The sequence below is a fragment of the Gobio gobio genome (assembly GCF_949357685.1).
Source record: "Gobio gobio genome assembly, chromosome: 21".
Lineage (NCBI taxonomy): Eukaryota > Metazoa > Chordata > Actinopteri > Cypriniformes > Gobionidae > Gobio > Gobio gobio.
In genome coordinates, this window is record NC_137117.1 from 38,251,393 (window position 1) to 38,273,341 (window position 21,949).

At 39.8% G+C, this 21,949-nt stretch overlaps 1 protein-coding gene across 2 annotated transcripts in view; it reads left to right on the forward strand.

Annotated features, from left to right (window-relative positions):
* The first annotated feature begins 1,211 nt into the window (after positions 1 to 1,211).
* frmd4bb (FERM domain containing 4Bb) overlaps positions 1,212 to 21,949 on the forward strand; it is an 80,764-nt gene continuing 60,026 nt past the window's right edge. Inside the window, exon 1 of one of the 2 annotated variants that reach the window (XM_079802996.1) lies at positions 1,212 to 1,434. The gene's annotated coding sequence lies outside the window, so the exon portion shown is untranslated. The remainder of the gene's footprint in view (positions 1,435 to 21,949) is intronic. The other variant, XM_079802997.1, reaches the window with a different exon arrangement.

The window sequence follows — 21,949 nt, forward strand, 5'->3', positions numbered from 1 at the left end:
GCCACAAAACGGTATTTATTGTTTACATTTCTTTAAAAAATGACAAACTTTTAGAGTTGAGACTTTGTTTCACATTAAAAGTAACCTGCTCTGTCCTGTCTGTCAGTGCGTTGTCAGTGTCCTCTTTGCTCTGCGATGTGTTTTTCACTGCGTGAGAACGTGTGTGTGGTGTGAGAGCGCGGCTTGTCGGACATAGCAACATTAACTAAAGGGGGCGGGTCTTTGCAAACGGTCAATTTAAGACATTTTAAGGCCTTAAATTGTGGAAGGTCAAATTAAGACTTTTAAGACCCGCAGAAACCCTGGAAGCGATAGCCTATTTCAGCGGTCCATTGTTCATTGGCAATAGTGTAGCGACATATGAAGCGGTGCTCACACAGAACCACGCTTGACCAACTTGAAAATTAGTGAAATCTGCGTGGGGAACTTGTTCGCCCTCATGCGAAACTCCCAAACACGTGGATTCTGGATTTTACCCGCGAAATTTCGCCATAACTGTGCCCTTTAAAGTCCTCGTGAAATCAAAATTGATCATATTTACTTTGTTAGCGCAAATTGCTAGTTTTGTGGTGAACAATCCATCCATGCAAGTCAATCCGCATCAAAAAATTATTTGGCTTCGTAATCTTTAATCATAATCTGAAAAAGCTCCTCCCCTCTACATTGGTAGGCCTTTTTTGATGACGTCTGTTTGACGGCTTGGGCTTCGACACCAACATGCCATCATTAAACACGCCCATCCAACTGACAGTCTGCTGCACGCCAGCTAATAAACAGAGATGGCGAGGATGTGCGTTTTCTGAATGAAACGCCCACGTTTCTATATCCAATCAGTTCACAGGGAGGAAAAAACAAACCACGCCCTCTGTTCTGCTCATGTAGTATTCCGTTTCTCTCGGAAATACGTCAAATCACTGAAATGAAGTCGGTTGCAACTTCCGTTTCACTGGGACTTTAAAGCACTAATGGGACGAATCATCGAATCGAGTCATTGGATTTAAACGATTTTTTAAATCAATTATCAAGTGTCTTTAAATTATATTTTGCTAATAACAAAACGATTATTGAACAGTTATTGAAATTCCACAATATTTCCCAGCAACAATGATATAGCGAACGATAATGTGTTGTCAATGAGCGGAGGGCGTGTATGGCATCCACACACACACACACACACACACACACACACACACACACACACACACACACACACTACTATGGGTAGTATAGTATGAGCGAGTGTGTGTGCGCGCGCGCTCGCCCGTGTGCGCGCAGATAACGGCATGGCCCCGGTCCGTGTCTTTGTAGCCGGTAAGGGGAAGGCGTGGTGAGTGTCTGATCACTGAACGAACAGATGAGGGAATGAAGCAGATGTGCGGCGATACATCCGACAGCGAGCGTGTGAACTGAACGGAAACGCCCTTATAGACCAAGGTAAGATTTATTCGCTCGTATTAATCAAATGAGTCGCGTTTGTATTATTTGTCGCTTTTTTCGTGTTAGTCGGCTTTGACAACAGGCTGCACCAGAGCACGTGAAACACGATGGATTAACCGGGCGATGCTCATTTTATTTCTAAACGAATAGGGTTTTGCTCAAGTGCAGCTTTTCGCATTTATTCAGCAAAATGACGAACCTGAGCCAGATATGATTTTTATTTTCTTTTAGGGGCAATATAAGGTGGGATCTGTTACTGACCATATCTCAGCATTGATAAGAGAAGATTCATTAATGAATCTCATATGGTCACTATGTCCTGTTGAAGCATCTTTGTGAACTGTGAGGTAGCCTACGAGATATTGACAATGTATAGACAGGCAGCTCTTGGTCGGTGTGTTTAGTTCTTTTAGTTATCAGTTTCTGAAGATGGACTGTATTGTCACTCACATCACAGACAGAGGATTGCAAAATTAATATTTCCTCTTTGATGAAGACATAGGAAATGACACAAGATGAAGTCATTGTATATATTATATGGTTACTACTTGTGCATATTTATATGGTTACCACTTGTACTTAGAGTGTGATTTATATTATATTAAACTACAATCAAACTTGGATTGTCAATATGTGTCTGTTGATGATACGCTCTTCTTTTAATCTTCATGTTTTTAGACCGACTCTGCCTTAAATTAAACTATTTTATGTTTATGAAGTCGTATAATAGCTTTGAATTGACTAGAATTTAAACTGTTATTTGCTAATAATCATCATTAACATGGTGTCCGTTTTTATATTCTTTTCGTGGCACAATAATGTATTTTTCTCATTGGAAACACATGCCTATGGTGACATTTCTGCAGACAAATATTATGCTGTTTTTTGCACGTTTTCGACACTATCAAAGTAATATGTCTAATGAGTGGCACTAAAAGCACATTCAGTTTTATGTGAAACAGATCAATGTGGATCTGGCAATGTTTTATTACGCTGGTTGTTGTACATGATATCATGGCAGTTTGGAAATGTAATTAGTGAGTGGCACCAACATGTTAATGGTCTATTGCATTTGAAAAGAATGTAACACTTAAACTAAACCCGACACTAAACCTAACAGACAGTGATAATAAAAGCAAATGTGTGATAAAAAAATGCATTTGGTTCTGTGACTCAAATGTCAAAATGTATTAGTTTACAAATATTGCACTATGATAATATAGTATTGTGCAAGTAACCGATGAAAACAAGTCTTTATTAATCAATAATCTGCCCCAGTATTCATAATTTGGAATACAATTTGTTGGTGTATTTTATTTATTTTTTAGATCAGAATTGTGTGATATAAACTCGCAATTGCGAGTTATAAAGTCAGAATTGTTTGATATTGCAATTGTGAGTTATAAAGTCATAATTGTGAGATATAAAGTCGCAATTGTGAGTTATAAAGTCATAATTGTGAGATATAAAGTCGCAATTGAGAGTTATAAAGTCAGAATTGTGCGTTATAAAGTCAGAATTGTGAGATATAAACTTGCAATTGCGAGTTATAAAGTTGCGAGACATAAAGTCGCAATTCAGTTCAGTCAAAAGTCAGAATTGAGTGATTTAGTCGCAATTATCATTTAAATTGTTTTATTCCGTGGCGAAACAAGCTTCCATAGTTTGTGAACTCTTACTTTTAGAAGCTAATACAATAACCAGGGGCGTCGCTAGGCCCTTTTTAGGTTGGATTCAGCCTAGTGCTGGGCGGTATACCGGTTCATACCGAATACCGGTATTTATTTATTTTATGATATGAATTTTGATGATACCGCTATACCGGTATATGTCGCTTAAACAACGTTCGGAACGTGGCGCAGCACGTCATTGTTTGAGAGGGGACCCATTTCATTGATGCACTGTAGTAAGGAGCAGTCAGAGCACATTAACAGAGATCGCATTAACAGCACAGCCTATGGCTGAATCCTATACTCTCATTCATTATTCCCTATGTTATCACTTTATTTGAAGGAGTGAATGAAAACGTGCGTGAAGTCGGACAGGCAATGTGTGTACATCGGCTGTACACTCGTTATTGCGGTGCAACGGGATAGAATGAGTGCACTCAATAACGTCCACTAGGGTTTCGGACACCACTAAAAAGCGCCGTCCCCTCCAAATAATGCCCTATTTGAGGTTATGGGGGCGATTTCGGATTCAGCCCTTGATTATAGTGGATAATACGAACTACGCGCGGCGCACGAGAGAGAGCGGTTTCTGCGCGGAGCGCCGCTATGGGAGTAACAACGCTCACCACATGGATCATATAGCACTGATATAGACCGGAGCGAGCGAGTTTTCATTTTTTATGGACATATTTCATAAACTCTAGTGCTCTAGACATGAACCAGAAGCGTGTATGCGCGCATATTTCATCACGTCTTATTAAAATGAAATGCACTGATTACACTGATACAACCGTATGTCTGATCACGAACGCGCTGACACGATGGATTATTCTGCTACACAAAAGACAATGATGTAAATTAATAAATAAACTGACAATTCAAAGAAGAATGGGCAAAAAGTAACTGCTTTATTCTTTCTGTGTTAAACTGATGTGTGTCATTCGTTCATAAAGTGCTCTTAAGTGTATTGCAAATATCCGCGTTTCTCCTCGTTTTGGCAGTTTGTTGTTATATAGGGTTAGATTTTTTAAATGCTTAAGGTGCCCTCAACTCAACTTTTAATATTCAGGTGTCTGTAAGTATGACTCTGAGTGTGTTGCAGGTCTGTGTTTTATTGGTTGTTGTCTCTCCACAGCATCATTTTGTGAGGCTTGGTAAACCAGGCCTATTAACTCTAGTGTGGAATTTTTCTACAATATTCACTCGTCATGACAGTAAAACAGGGCATTCTAGTGAATCTCCTGCAGTATTTCCTCTCTTAATCAGTATAAAATGTGATTAACACAGTCATGCATAGGGGGAAAAATACCGTCATATACCGTGAAACCGATATAATTTAGAAAAATACCGTGATATACATTTTTGGTCATACCGCCCAGCACTAATTCAGCCCCCCTAAATTTCTACCCAGCCCCCCTAGAAATGTTTTGATTAGCTCCGTAATATGTTCACAAATTCGTGATCGCCTTAGTCCCCTTTAAAATTGACAGAACCCCCCCTCCCGGAAGGCATGACCTCGCGGCTTGGTGATGAAAAGGAGGAGGCTTAGGAGGACATGGTGATGAGCAGTGAAGGAGGAATGGGAACATCCGGACGACGATATGACCCCCGCGGCGATGGTGGTAGACATTAGGCTTGCTACGATAGTCGGTGTTGCCGGTGTTACCGGTGTCCAGACTCCACACCGGTTACATCACTTGCCCACCGTGGCACCGCCCACCGTCTTTTTGATTTTTTTTTATAGTAATAAAATAATTTAGTTCAGTTAGAGAACAGACAATACAAATAAAAACTGAACGTGTCTGCTTAATAAAGCAGGATCCGACCGTGAGTCTCGGCAGGAGTCATTCATCAGATTTAAGAGTGAGGAGCTGACTGAGATGATCGCGGAAGATTTGGTTTCAAAGCGAAACGTAAAAGCGCCTATTTAAGGGAGTTTGTCATTTGTTTTGTTGTTGTGTTTTTCGTTAAAAATAATAGGCTAATGAACCCACAATTCAAGCAACCCGCAGCCAAATTGGCGCTGATTAAAAACCGAAAGTAAAATGTGCACGGCCGCACAGAGCGCGCATTGTTTACTTTCGCCTGGCTCCGCAGTGCGAGCCTCCGCGCTACGCTGCTGCGCGGATTTATTTTTGCCGCTCGTGCGGGCGCGTCGAGTATAAACGACGCTTTACGGACGAACTAACAGTGTGCATTCATGGCGTGCATCTCAATCATAGACTGATCAATGCTTGATCAGTGCCCTGACTACTGAACTAGGGAACTGATTGAGACGCACCCATGGCCTCACAGAGCGCGCATTTACAGACGAGCGGTCAGTCACGGTGTGTGCGCACTGGCGCGTTTTCAGTTCAGAGCGGTCGTGTGCATGTTACTTTCGGTTAGATAGAATTAGTGATTTAAAAGCCTCCGCCGGTGATACCGGTATTACCGGTGTTGTCACACATCAATTAACCGGTGGGAAAATTTCCTCACCGTCACATCCCTAGTAGACATCCAAAGGCACAAACCCAGAACCCAGAGACGACAGCCCACGGCGGAGTCGAGGGAGGGAGGAGCCAAGGTGAAGTAGAGGCTGAAGTCAACTGGGGGGCGACCGACAGAGGCGGAGCCGATGAATCCCAGGGCGAAGACCGAGAGCCGATGGAGGAGAGCGACATTGCTGGCACACAAGGAGGCCTAGGCGATACCGCGGCGACAAGTGTCTGAAGTGAAGCCAGATTGCCCGAGGACTGAGGTGATGCCGGTGTGATGGAGGACAGAGGCGTACCCGAAGGGAAGGAGGAGCCCGCTGATTTAGAGGTGGAGGAATGGAGCGTAGCGGAAGATCTGCAAGTCTGTGGCGGAGGTGAAGTGATGACTGACCAAGGTGGAGCCGGTGGGACGAGGAAACCAGGTGGAGTCGAAAGGCAGAGGCTGTCTAGTGGAGCTGATGGTGGGAAGAGCCAAGGCGAAACCGACAGGTTGACGTGCAGAGACAGGCACTTTGGTGCAGATGGTGGTTGCTTGACCTGTGGCTCGACGTCACAGCATGGCATTATAGGAGATGGCGAAGGGCTGCAAACCTCCAGCAGAGGCAAGGCTGGAGGAGTAGCTGAGAGGGGTGGTGACAGAGGCAGATGGAGACTTGACAGGGTTGAAGGTAATAATATATCGTCCATGCAAGTCTCTGTGCTATTTAGAAACAGCGATGAAGGTTCACTGTTCAAACAGTCCATAGTGCTGTCTAGAAACAGCGGTGAGGAACACAAAACGGGGTGGGATAGGGTGGGAGTCGATACCTCTGCACTGAAGTCCATCAGCCAGTCCTCAGTCTCTATTTCCACCATTATACCCTCGGCCACAGATGTTGCGGGCTCACACCCCTGGTCAGAGTCACTGGGGGGGCTCCTCTTCCGGGGCGAGGGTCAGGGTTCTCCTCAGGCTCCTCACGGCGGGTGGCAGCTGTCCATCTGCGGGGGGGCTCACACGATTCCTCCGTGGTCGCAGGTGGTGACACAGGCTCTAGGTATGGCTGTGCTCTGGACAGGGGGTAGACACCCTCCAGACACTGGTTGATAGCGTCCCTCCAGTTTAGTCTAGAGTCTGGGAGGTCTAATGGGTGATGATAATTCGCCCCGATCCAGAACAATGACTTCAGCGTCTCTTTGTCGAAGGGGCTGGTGAAGGCAAGAAGACAGAAGTTTTTGGTGAAAATCCAGGCTCTCACGAACCAAAACAGGGTTAGGGTTAGGTTAGGAAACTCAAACAAAGGAAAACTGAAAGTCCATGCAAACAAAACAAAGGATGAATACAATTGAATAGGCATGATATATTCCGTTCACCTAAATAATGACCCAGCAGCTGATTGTGACATATTTATAAGAAAAAGGATTTGTGTTTTTTTGGTATCACTTTGAATTATAAAAGTGGTGAATAGATTAGTGTGTGGTCATTCTTTTAAATCAACAACAAAAAAAAGGAATGGTTTAATATAGGGCGCATTAAAAATGTTGCCAATCTAGACATCTACAGTAGCATAAAGTTTGTCTATTTTCTAAGTAAATATTAATGAATATGATCTGGCTAGTTAAAAGGACTAGGGGTTGACTTGATAGTGTAGAACCTACTGTATATATTCCTGCTTATTTTAGTGTCCTAATTTGACTAAATCCTGGCATAATCTAAACCGTGTCTGTGAAACCAGGCCTATAAGTGTTTTTTTCTTTTCTTTCTTTTTTTTAATTATACCCTCACTGGGGGCTGAACCCCCTAATATTAAAATCCTAAACGCCCCTGACAATATCCATTGTCAGTCTAGTTATTTCTAAGGTTGCTTTTACAGTGTACTGTTGCTTATGTGCAGTCTACTTCCTATATATCTATATACTTTCTTTACCTTTTTCTATTTAACTACCGGTTTTTGTTTATTAGCTTCAGGATTTGGAGATATTTTAGGATGAGCGGACAGGGCACTCATGTTTGCAGGATTCTAGCTCATTGATATTCAAAGTTTTACCTGGAAGTAAAATGAGGTCATGTGGCTGAAGGAATATTTGCATCCCTGTATTTGCATGCCTTGCTGTAGGCGCTCCAAAAAGGATTGATGCTTACTAAAAGCTTATGAAATCACGCTTTTAAAGCGTTACAAATTTTAGAATTTGGCAAATTCAACAAAACTTGACTGTAAAACTAACAGCATTACACAAACGTAATGCACCATGTTTCCTACTGAAACAGGAAGTTTGGGCTCATCCCTTGCTTTTTTAAATAGCCATACACTTTAGTTTTAAAGGTGTCAAGAACTGGCTTTTTAAACTTTTTTATACTGTCTGAGGTCTACTCGTGACGTTCACATGGTTTTTACATTCAAAAACATCATAATGAATAAGTAATAGGCTATTTTCTGCCCTTGTTTTGAGCCTCTCTCAAGACACACTCGGTTTTTATGGGAGTGCTGCACTGAAGACTTGGAAGTAAACGCCCACGGCTATGATTGGATAAGCTTTGCATATTTAATGATATGTGAGTACACGTGAGGCATTGTTTTGAAAGTGTGTGGTGAAACGGCAAACGGAATGATTCGTCCCACAGGGCTCGCAAAATGTCTTTATCAAACAAACACAATGATTTATCTCTCATCCACCCGCAATTAATATGAATGTTATTTTATATTTCTTGGCCCGCTCGATCGGTGGATATACGCGCACGCCAACGTTGCAGACAGCATGATCAAAACTTCCCGATTGTTTTTTTCCTTCAAATATCAAGTCAAGAGAGTGAACAACGCACATCAAGAAAGGAATGTTATTTTATATTAAGATGATACGTATTGGTAGCCCGTCTGGAAAACACAGCCCCGGGACATTGGGCTTTGCGAGCCCTGTGATAGTGGTAAGTAATGTTTAGTTAGACATGTACACAATGTAACATTATATTTGATCTGTAACAATGCAATACTATCACATATACAGTATATAACAAAAAAAAATTACTCACATTAGTGTGTGTTGGTTCATTCATTCATGTAATCTCATCCTGTCTGCAAATCCAGTCTCTTGTTTACAAACAAATCCGTGGTTAAATGAACATATGTGCAATGTCTTCCCCAAGTGAGCTGGATATTAATTAAAAATAAAGTCCAACCACACATTCCCAATATTAGAATCCAAAGGAAGCTTATGCAGTGACTGTGTTCTTCCACAACCAGGCACAGCGCAATATCTTGCTATCTTCGGCATGTTTATTGCTCGGTAGCGTGATCCGTTTAGCTCAGCGAGTCAGTGGGCGGGGCTACAGAATCAGTATCTGTTGAGGCGGCGTTCCAGCATACGATGACGTCAAGGGTTGGCATATTCTGAGTTCGAGCGTTTTCTTGGCCTGGTGTCAATGAAAGCTTTTCTTTGACTAACTAGGAAGTTTTCAGCTCCAAAACTTACTGGATATTCTTATATCACGATGAACTTTTATATAACAAAGGCTCAAGGGAAAGTTGATTTCTCAATTCGTCACCCCTTTAATGTTTGCTGATGCTAGTCAGAGGCAGCCATTGTTATCGGGAGGACCTGATAACAATGCTCAGCGCTCAACACAAACAAAAGTTCAGTTTTGATTTAATGTTATATACAAAAATTCTCATTCGAATCTCATTCGAGTCCTTTGACCTGTTTTTATTGCTTTTTTGTTTTCCTCTTATCTCTCAGGAAAAGAGTCTTTGACGCACAGCTAGCTTGTCAGCCTTGTAAACAGGAACTGGTAGTTAAAAGACGGTCTTAGGAGGTGGAAATAAGCTAGCATCTTCCACCGTCTTTTCTGTGAGAAGCAACTGCAGGAACTCATGTTCAGGAAGCCCTGTCTCAAACAGACATCAACTAATTTTAAACACCAAATCAGAGGACTAATCACTCATTGTTTCTGCATTCAGTCAGTGGAAGTGACAGTACATTATCACATCCTTTTCGCTAGTAGCACATCTTCCTGTAAAACGTTTCGCACAGATTACGTTCAAGGTGCTTTTATGTTCAGATTTAGTTAAGAGTAGATGACCTAGTGCCTGATCTTATTTTTAATTCAGTGTCATTTCTCTTTTCCATCTTCTGAAAGCTCTGGTTCTCTTAACTGTCTGTTTGATGCCTCTGAGCTTCATAGTTGGCAGGTACATTTTCTTCACAGGCAGAGGCGACCGATAATCCTCAAGAAAGGCAGGATTTTTTTTCCCGGACTGCCAAGAAAATCATATTTCACTCTAGAATCAAAAGAAAAAACAAGAAGTTATTTCACATAAAGAAAACAAAGGACCATGAAATTAATCGTTGACCTATGAATGAAAAATCTGGCATTGTTTGCTCATATAAATATTGTTACCCATATGATTTGAACTAGAGGTGCTCCGATCAGCATTTTTGGGGCCGATCACCGATTACCGATCACCAAGATCATGATCTGCCGATTGCCGATCACTGCCGATCACAGAATGGCAGGGGAATGGGAATCTTGTATCTATAATCTTGCAGAGTTTGCACCATTTGTAGAAATGAAACTAACTCTAAATTAACTGTATTGAGAAAAAAAACTGTAGAAATAGGCTAGAGTCAAGATCTTGAAGAACCACCAAGTGTTTATTTTAGAAAATGAGATAACTTAAGGCTACTGTAGGCCATCTTTCCCAAATAAATGTATATAATAAATGTATATAATTATCTCATCTAAATATTTGATCATGCAGTGCTTTAAAGACAAATTTTCAGGTAGGTCTAACATTAGTATTGAGATAAGAAATACTAAAGACATTTAATAAGAAATCAAATGTAAATTTATATTGGTCTTCCCTGAATAAATTAAATTAGATTAATCCTTACACTTAAGGTTGCAAAAGTTAGTCATTCAAGAGCATAAAGGTGTCATAAAGGTTCATCAAACAACACAAGACAGAGAAACTCAGAGACAGCAGCAGTTTATTCGACAGCTGTAACTTTAAGAGTGAACACGGTTACAGTTACATGCGGTTACACAAACGTTCACTCGCGAGTCACGACAGGGTTTACGTGCATACTCGTCAAGACGGTAATTTAGTACAGACATTTGTGTGTATCTGACCATTTCACCGCAATTAATTCTCGCAAGCTTTTTGTGAGATGGCCTGTGTGTGTGTGTGTGTGTGTGTGTGTGTGTGGGCGCGCGCTCACGGTCTGGAGAGCGCGCGAGTGCTGAGCGGTTTGACCACTGGCAAGACTTAAAAATAAATGCAAATGATAAACTTTAGTGACGATGCGACACTGCCTCGATTGTGCAAGTGGCAAATCATGTCAACAGTGGCAAATCCTGTCAACTGTGCAGCTTGATTTTAGTGCAGATGCGATGATATGAAGCCATTTGAGCATTTTGAAAGGGAGACAGAGCGCGCGCACGCGGTGATTCACTCGCGCTGTTTGTGAACTTACGCAGTCATTTGAAAACTTTCTGTGAGACGTAAGTTATTTAATAGAAATATGAATTGTACCTCACCTTCAGCATTATAATTATTTTACCCGCGCTGGAAAGAGAATGAGACGGTGTCGCTGCATATCATGCCGCTCTCACGGCAGGCGCGGGTTTTATGTGTGTCAGCATGCGATCGGTTAATGAGATCGGCCTTTTTAGAGACCGCCGATCAATCATCCCAAAGCGATTATCGACCGATCGAGATCGGATGCCGATCAATTGGTGCACCCCTAATTTGAACAAATTATTTTTGAGTCAGTTCTTTACAATCAGTCTGTTGATCCAGTTCACAAAATTGGTTTTAGTTGTTTTAAAATGATTGATTCAGGTTTGGTTTGACACTAGATTTTCTAATGTTTTTCAAAGTAGTCTCTTATGCTCATCAATGCTGCATTCATTTGATCAAAATACACTAAAACAGTGATATTGTAAAATATTATTACAATATAAAAATTACTATGAGAATATATTGTAAATTGTAATGTATTCCTGTGATCAAAGCTGAATTTTCTGCATCATTACTCCAGTCTTCAGTGTCACATGATCCTTCAGAAATTATTCTAACATGTGACCCTGGACCACAAAACCAGTCATAAGTAGCCTGGGAAAACCCAGGCAAATTTAGATTTGCTCTGCAAGTAGTCTGGCAAAGAGCCCATTCAAGCCCATTTCTAAGCCCCAGAAATCGAGGCACCAATCAGAAACGTTGAGGCGGGCTTTACACGATGACGACAGCGCAGCGACAGTGAAGCAGATTCTGTACACTGACTACAAAGATGGATGCAGCAGTGGAACATCACTATCAGCTATCGCGGCTGTTTTAAGCGATTTAAACTTTTCCATTCCGTTAAAACCAGAGCAAAGAACAACACAAGAAGCCTTCATATCTAAAAAAGATGTTATCGCTGTCTTACCGACTGGATTCGGCAAAAGTCTGATATACCAGCTTGCTTGTCTTAGCGAGAGCCCTCTGGTAGTGTTAATGTTTCACAAAATATACACGGGTTTCCTGTTTACAAACATTACAGGGTGCGTGCGCATCCTGGAGGCAGAAAGACAGATCGCTCAGCTGGTCCGCTACTGCAACAACCTTAAGTATTGAAGCTTTCCTTATTGTTTGTATATAACTGCTGACTCAATAAAACGTGATTTTAGTTGGATCTGTTTGTCTGTCTTTAATTTTGCAGTGTTGCTGTGATACATGTACAGTAGGACTAAAATCTTTGCGTGGCAGGGGGAGCTGCCAACAACAACTTAGCGTTGCGCCTGCCTCAAGATCTCTCGGTGTTTTACAGATTGCACTGCCTGTTGATCTCCTGTATCAATCTGGGTCTAAGCAGCTGTAAAACACAGAGAGATCTTGAGGCAGGCGCGACGCTAAGTTGTGGCTGCCGCGACGCTTAGGACGCGCGTTCCACACAAACACAAATAAAGGAATAAAATATGAATTAAAGTGGTAAATAAGGTCATGACTGCACTGTCTGTTGATCTCGAGGCAGGCGTGACGTTAAACTGGCGGACGCTTATGTGACGGGACGCGCGCTCCATTACAGACAAATGAGTGGATTAAAATACATGGTAAGGTCGCAAATAAGTTAAATAAGAGCATGATAGCACTGTCTGTTGCTTTCGTGCTTCAGTCTGTGTGTCTGGCAGCTTTAAAACAGTGAGAGATCTTGAGGCAGGCGAAAAGCGTTTGGTAAGTGGTGAATATTGACCCATTGTGCGTACCGTAGTGTCTCTCGCGTACTGTAGTTTGTGTAAAAACGGCGGAATTACATATTGTGAAAAAAAGAACAGCGTTGTCCTCGTTCACACGCATCTAGCGGACTGGCAGCTGCCTCCAGCACTGGCAGGTTTTAGAGGAGCTGCCTTGAACAGTGACTGGTTTTGTGACGGCTGCCTTCAGCACTGGCAGGTTTTTGTGGCAGCTCCCCCTGCCACGCAAAGATTTTACCCCCTCTCTACATGTATGAATGATCATGTTAGGCTAGTAATAGCCGCATACAGCGCAAATTTGTTTTTATTTACGTTAAGCTTGTTTACGTTACTTTACGACCTGCCACATTTCATGACTGCACATATATACACAAAATACTAAACTGTAAATAAAATATTTGACAATGGATTACGTGGGAAGCCTTAGTACCTCCGACCGTGCCGATTATATAAAAAAACTTACTCTCAGCAATGGTGAGATCTTGCCAGATCCTTACGCTATACATGACGATCTGTGGATTGTGGATTACAAAAAATGGCCAGCAATTAAATGGCCTGATATATACAATTATCTAATTCAGACACCAAGTGTGTATACTAGAGAAACAGAGCGTACAAATCCCTCGATGCGGTCATGTGCAGCTTGTTAAATACTTTGATGCTGCACCGGATTTTTGCGTGTTTAGGTCAGGTGTGCTCCCTAGTCAAAGGCAAGGGATTAAAGCCAAGCCTTATGATGCCTGGGTGTATGTCCACAAGGCCCTTGGGTACATCCTCACAGCTAACTGCAAATGCATGGCAGGGTACGTCTACCTATCAAAATGTACCTGCAATAACAAAAAAAATTTTTTGGCAAACGCATGCTTCCCCCTAGGTATGTTAAACATCAGGCACCCAGCACTGGCTCTGTTGGTACAATTAACCACGCAGCAACTCCTTGGCATTTTGACTTACAAACACGCCGCTACTAACCTACAACACGAGAGGTTTCTTCTTTCTGCCTCTCGGGTGCGTGCGCAAGCAGTGATGACGTCGCCGAGAAATCCATGTATAGTTTTAAGTCCTTTTCAGGCGAGAATGTAGTTGTTTTTAAAGCCAAAATCTGTGGTTTATTTATAAAGAGAGCGCCTTTTTGAAAATTTGATCTGCCGTTTTTGGAGTTGTGAGCTCCAGTGGACCAGCGGCGCTCAATTGCTCAACCCCACGAGAGGCGCCTTTCCTCGGCCAGTCCTTCTGCCGTCTGCCGCTGGCTCTGATGTGAAGATATGATTCGTCTTGTGTAGATCTAACGGCTGATCTTTGCTCTCATTAATCTATAATTTGTTCCCTGACAGATCGTTTTGTCTGAGGGCAAAGTGAAGTTTCATAACTTTATATTTGTAAGCTATTAAACTTTACCGTTGTAGTCTCCTAGCGCTGACTTTCTTTGACTGAATTGCTTTATGTATTGTATAGCTTCTTATACCTTTTACTTATACTTTTAAAATGGATATTGATCACGCATTAAACTAACATTTAGAGAACACTAACAAAAAGAGACTGGGTTTTGTTTTATGTCATATCTCATTGTATTACAGTGATAATCGGCTATATTATGCACACATGATATTACATGTTTTTATTTTTTAATTTAAACGAAAAGAGGCCGGGTTTTTTAAATATTTCGTTTTGTTATATACATGCATTGAAGATAATATGCATTGCCTTCACTACATTTGTGTGGCTATAATATGTTTAATATTAACTATTACCGTCATCGGGAGTTCATTCTCCGGAGTCAAACTTGGTAAGTCACGGATGCAAGTTGGAAGTTCGCGTACAAAATATGTCATAAAACACCACTGCCTCATTTCAAAAAAAAAAAAAAAAACTTAAACATATTAGCCACACACATGTGGTTCAGGCAACGCGTAGCTAGGCCTACATTGATTATCTTATATATTTATAATAAAACGAAGTATAAAACACCCTGCCTCTTTTCGTTTACATTTAAAAAAATAATTAAACATTAATATGTGGTTTAGGTAAGGTGACCAGATTTCTGAAATGGAAACCGGGGACATTTCCTATTTGAGAACACAAGTACAGACAAGTAAGCATATTGAGAAACGGCCAGAGTCTCAGATGTTTCTCCGTCGCTCTGCATACGTCATCTCCCTCATCGCTCTGATTGGTTTTAGGTCTATCCAATTGCGCCGAGAGACATTTGAGCGACGCCCGTTGGTGACGCCCCTTTGGAAATGATTTCTCTATGAAGCTTTGCCAGACCATAACTCAGTTACTACTGAGAATGGTCTGGTTTTAACCAGGCTAAGTCATAAGGGTATTTTTTTTTTAAATTGATATGTATGCACCGTCTGAAAGCTGAATAAATAAGCTTTCCATTGATGTATGGTTTGTTAGGATATGACAATATTTGGCCGAGATGAAAATCTGGAATCTGAGGGTGCAAAAACTAAATATTGAGAAAATCGCCTTTTTAAGTTGTCCAAATGAAGTCCCTAGCAATGCATATTACTACTAATAATACATTTTTTATATATTTATGATACGAATTTTTACTAAATTTCTTCATGGAACATGATCTTTACTTAATATCCTAATGATTTTTGGCATAAATGAAAAATGTTTGACCCATACAATGTATTGTTGGCTATTATACCCGTGCGACTTATGACTGGTTTTGTGGTCCAGGGTCACATTTGATGATATGATCAAGAAACATTTCCAATTATTATTATAAATGATGAAAACAGTTGTGCTGATTAATATTTTTTGGGGGATTAGAAATTTCAAAAGAACAGCATTTAACTGAAATAGAAATCTAACATTATAAATGTTTTTACTGTCACTTAATTTAACTTGATTAATTTAATGCATCCTTGCTTGCTGCATAAAAGTATGAATTTCTTTCAAAAAGAAAAAAAAATAAACATTTACCCCAAAGTTTTGAACGATAGAAGGGGAGTAAAAAGATTGCATTTTGACTCTATTTTATTGACAATTAAGGATATTTTTATGTTGATTTTAATAATAATAATAATTAAAAAAAAGAATATTAAATGTCTGTGTTACGGTGATGACAATGAGATTATTTGCATGACAGTATTTACAATTTTGGAGGGAAATGTGAATAATTATAATGAAACTAATGTAAAACAGATTTAATGGTGCTAAAACAGGCTTACTTTTCTTTATGGAAAATATAATTTATTACTTTTTGGTATTATTTTTGAGGTAAAATATTACCTACATGTGATAATCACCATATAAGCCTAAATCCCAGTTAACTGAAATCAAAGCATTTTGTTCCCAGTTCCCACGTGAATAATAAACTGACCAAGTTCTCACAAACATGGATGACCTCAGAAGAAAAAATTGGAAGAAAAGGATGTTTCTTTTGAAGAAACATCTGGTAATCAGATCAGTTTGGTTTGAGCTGATTGTAGTATTCCCACTGACCTTCAGAATACAGAATGAACTACACTGTTTAGACTATGAACTGCAGGTGGATTTACTGAAGTCCCAGAGGGCTGCAAACATTCGTAATCTCTTGCCCAAGCAGCTGGCAGACAGACACCCAGCTTTAATCACCCATAGGATATGAGCTGCCGGCGGGACAGTGTATGTGTGTGTGTAAGAGGTGTGTGTAACCAGTCTAGAGCTGGATCCTGTGACATGATATCGACCTCTGTTGTTTAGAGAAACCAAAGACAGTGTTCTGTATGAGGACCTGTACTGTGGACTTTAACTGTATATCACACCACGAGTGTCTTCCGAGTCCCATTGAGTTTCAATATACAAAGACCTTATGAAAATATAACGTCTTATGAGGATATCTTTTGTAATGTTAAATAAACCAAATTTTACAAGACCGTAACATTCATTAGCCCATGAATCAAAATGTACAGTATTTTTCCCCCTTTTTTAGTAAATGTCTTTTCAATTGGGCTTATAATATTGTTGACTCATCTTTCATTCACAAGCCTTTGTCTAATAAAATTATCTCGATAATGAGAATGCCCCTCCCCTTAATAGCAATAATGAAAATATGGAATTCTCTACCACTGTCATTTATTAAAATAACACAGACATTTGATTTTAAGAGGCAGGTAAAGAGACACCTTGGATTATCGTATTTAGAGGAGGTTATGCATAGAAATTAGTTGAATGCGTTAGACCTGGTGTTGGTTAGCAATTTATTTTTACACCGACAATTCCTGCCGGACCTGAGACTCAAACTTGTAGCCTTCCGGTCGCAAGTCCAACTCTCTAACCATTAGGCCACGACTGCCCCAAATAAATGAATACATAAATAGATCCATCAGTCGCTGGACCATCTCACGCACAGCGCTGACAATATCTATTGGCGCTTTCGCCGTGATAACGAGCGCCAGGGAGTAGCTTTATCCATTTGAATTTGATACAAGCGCAGCATCATGTGTACAGTAAAGGCTCTGTGGCGAAACTAGCTGAACCAGACCTCTTGCTCCGACCATGTGAACGGAAGTGTTGAGGTAAACTATAGGCTGCCTATACGACTGTAATCATGGCCATAGTCAGCTATGAGGTCGCCGTGGTCTAGACCTCAGAGGTGTATATAAAAAATGTTGTAAGATAATTTCATCAGATTAGGCATAAGATAATGAATGTGTGTGTACATATTGTGAATGAATTTATTAAACGTATTTACCTAGCGTTCGTAACCTTCAGTGAATTCACTTGTCTAAGAAAATGCTTAATAAAATATAGGCTAAATATCAGTTGACCCTATGTTTACTTTCTTCACTGACACAGAGGAAAATGAGAAGACTATCAGTCAGAGCTCAGCTTTAGGAGGGGAAGAGAGAGGGCAAGAGAAAGAGTGATGGAAATGAGGAGAGAGCAGGTATGACAGATAATCTACTGCCCACTAACATGGTTTTCAAAACTATTTATTATTATTTATTTTGTTTAGCCTTCAACCATCTTAAAATTCACATATGTAGATCAGAGAAACCAAAATTCTTCTTGGGGGACCATGCCCCGCAAAACACCAGTAAATAACTCAAATTTGGGACCTTAGGTTTTAAAACTCCTTAAGGCAGTTGTATGCTCAAAAGTTGTTGCTGTTTCTGGAAACCTGTTTGCTTTGACCTCATATCTGGAGTTAATGCATTTATGCCGTTAATGTGTTGCAGACTGGAATATTTATATATATAGGCCAACTTAATATTAAAACTGAATATTCAGACAGTATATACTCATTGTATCTCTGTGCTTTGACGATATATATTTTTTATTTTTTACTAATTATTTCTGTGGTAGCAAACATTGTGGCACCAAGATCAGCTACATTAGAATATCAAGTAAATAAGTTTTGTGATTCTTGGTGCCACAGTGACACTCTTGTCCCAATATGTATTGCTATACCACGATACTCAATGTTGTCCCACGGTGAGTCATTTTCCCCTGTTGCACCTACACAAAGTTTGAGGGTTCCCCCACCTGCCAAATCCCACTTTAACCACTGCCTTTAAAGCTTGTAAATGTAATAACTAACTGCATAAGTGTGCACCGCCCTGAAAAAAAATACTTAGTTGAAGCACCCTTTGATTTTGTTGCTTTGATTTTATTCAACTTGGCACATTTTGACTTGGGAATATTTTCTCACTCTTTGCAAAAAAACATTCCAGATCTGTTAAATTGCGAGGGCATCTCCTGTGCCAGCCCTCTTCAGGTCTGGGCTCTGTTCCAAAACATTCATCTTTCTTTGCTGAAGCCATTCCTTTGAGGATTTTGGATCATTGTCATGCTGAGGGGTGAAAGTTCTCTTCATTTTCAGCTTTCTAGCAGGCGCCAGAAGGTTCTGTGCCAAAATCAACTGGTACTTGGAGCGACTCTCAATTCCAGGGCCTAAAACTAACTTTTTGCCACACCTGCCAATGGCCAGTGACTAAAATTTACCAACCATAAATATATTTTTACCAGCTTTGTAAATTCTCAATTCTCTATTCCAATTTCAATAGCACAGCTAAAACTACTAGCCTAACTGATGCAAATTTAAACCATTATTAAAGACAAGTGAACAGTAAGTAATAAAATAAAAACAAATAATCAAATTACAAGCAAAATCACAAATAAATACAATATAGCAAATGATAAAAATGAAAATAACAGTAGTTTTGCATGTACAGAGATTTTGTAAAGTAAGCCAATGTTAAATATAGGGCTGTCATTTTAACGTGTTAATTAGATTAATTAATAATGGTAGAAAATAATGTGTCCAAATTATTACCGCATTTAACGCACTTGACCCGCCCCTGACCTACTTAGGTCATCTTACATTTCATACAGTTGATTGATGAAGAATATGATGCAGGGCAACAACTCGCTGTGTGTTAGCCTATAGAATGCAGTCAGAATGGCCACAAAATTCAAGATATGAGGCAAAAATGCCCCTGTTTGAGTTTTAGTCTCAGTTTTTACACTGGGCACGTTTGTTGTGGTCCGCACACTGCAGGCTCACTCTCGCTCGAGTCATATCCAAGGAAAATCATCAACACTATCATCCCTTACATGTGTTTTATTGAACTAAATACATCGTCATCTGATAAAACGCATGCGCTGAGGTTACACATCAGGTTACTTTTCTTGCGCACTCGAGTCCGTGTTGCTTTCACGTGCAACACGGACTTGAGTGCACAAGAAAAGTAACCTGATGTGTTTTTTCTTTGTCTTTTGTTGTTTGGTTAACATGAAAACACAGACAGCAGTAGGAATATTAGGCTGCTGTCACTTTAACAGCGAATGCACAGATCTAATATACTGATACTCAGTGGTGGAGAGAGTACTGAAAAAGCATACTCAAGTAAAAGTACTGTTACTTGTCAAAAAATGTAGTGCAAGTAGAGTAAAAGTACCTGTCCTAAATACTACTCAAAGTAGGAGTAAAAAGTAGCCCTTGTAAAAGTACTCAAGAGTAGAGAGTATTAAGCTCTGAATGTTATTCCACCTCATACCCTGCAAATTAAAAATGTAGCTTACTCTTTTATGGATGATTCTCAGTTAGAACAATAAAACATGAGATCAACAGTATTTCAATATTTCTCCAAGTTTTATTTTTGACTGCTAGCACTAAAAATACAGCCATGTAATATTTGAGAAAGCCACCAATAATCTGGTAACATTTATGACAAGTCTGTAGAGGTTTTCTTGCGGTTAATTAAAAAAGGTTGCAAAGCGTTGTACATTAACAATTTTACTTTAAAAAAAAAGCAGTTCTTTCTTTTCAAGACGCATTCATTGTACTGCTTTAATTTCAATGGATGTTTTCTCTGTTAAAAGAATAGGCTACACTTCAGAAATCAGAATCGAGTAACTCACAATTTTCATCACTGATTATTTTTGCTTGCAATTAAAAACATAAACCTGATTTTTTTGAAAGTTTTATGAAAGTTATTTGCTATATACATGGACTACAATTTTAAATCGCCATGTGAGAACACATTACATTAAAATATGCACTTGTAATGAGTGTAAAATCAGCATTATAATTTTCACTCAAAATCTTTTCTTTATTATTAAAAACTCTGATTCTCTTATTTTGAATATATTGTTTGATTTTCATTGGATTGTCTTTTGCTTTAATTATGCTGGTATGTATATTTTTGGAGTTTTATATGATTTGTAATGAAGTGTACCGCCCCTTTAAGAAACAATTGACTTTGGACGCGTTCTCTCCTCGCTTAGTTGATAAACTACGCTGAGATGAGGATGCATGTTGGCTCACAGAGCAATTTCACGTTTTAAGTCATCATACAGTAACCAGCAACAACCCCCTTTCATAAAGCGCGCGTGCCTCTCGTGACGCATGGAGACAGGACTTATTATTCGCCTTGGCCAATCACATTGACAGGACAAAAATAAACATAATGTAGCGACTGCAGGTTTAGGGAAAATAGCGCAGTAAAAGTACCGATACAGCACTTAAAACGTACTCAAGTAAAAGTAAAACTACTTAATAAAGTACAATTCCTGAGAAAAACTACTCAATTACAGTAACGAGAGTATTTGTAATTCATTACTTTACACCACTGCTGATACTGTACATATGCATTTACTTGCTCAACTGTTTACATTCACTTAAGACATAATTTTTTTTGGTGACAATTTTGTGTGAATTTGTCCACTCAAGTGCAAGAAGACGTCAATGAGAGCTCAGTTTTGTATCCGCACACTGTCTGAAGCAGCTTTCTGGGGGTGTGCTTCGAATGTGCTCGCACACAAAACTTCCCACACAGTGTGTGAGTAACGAAATTAGCTCCCTTTCGCGTCTTTTTGCGCTTGAATATAAATTGTCAAGGCTTAAACTTTCATGGCGATGAAGCGCTGGCACGTCAACTGTGTCCTTAGCATCGTTCACGTTTGTTCACGTTCATGCCTTGTTTGGATTTTAGTATGATGGATATGTTAGCCCTGCTGTTATCTATAAGCTAGTGTGCTCCAAAACAATGACAAGATTCACATTTAGAAGATATAAGCATTCAAAACTTAGTCTTTCACTTCCACCAATAAGGATCAATGATTTTGATGACATCACTCTGCACTTTAGCTTCTCATCAGATTTTCTGTCCAATCAAATGCTCTCTAGAATCTTAAGTGTCCCACCCTCAAATAGTCGCTGAAGCTGCGGCTGAAATTGGTAATTTGTTCACACATTTACTATTCTCTACATGGTGAATGGCACATAGTGCACTATATAGGGGATAGGGAACGATTCACACTGTGTAAATATGCTCTCCATTGGGGCAAATTAAGTCTGGTTTCATGTTAGTGTGGTTTTCAGTGGCATTGCAAGTTATCATTTTTACATTATAGGTGCAAAAGGTCTGATATGATTTATGTAAAAAAAAAAAAAACATCACAAAAACTGCTTGGTCACTTTTTTACGTTGTTACAAATACTTACAAATTGTTTTTACAGTACTTTTGTCATTAAACTGGTAAGGCTACAACATAAACATATCAGAAAATCGAACTAATGCTGTAAAATCAGTGCTATAAACTTAAATATTCATCCACCAATCACAGGTTTCATAGATGTAGCAGCAGTGCGGTGCTTTTGGCACATTTCCAGGAGTGCTGCTGCCTTAATTCCCGAACAATGGCACGATGGCCTAT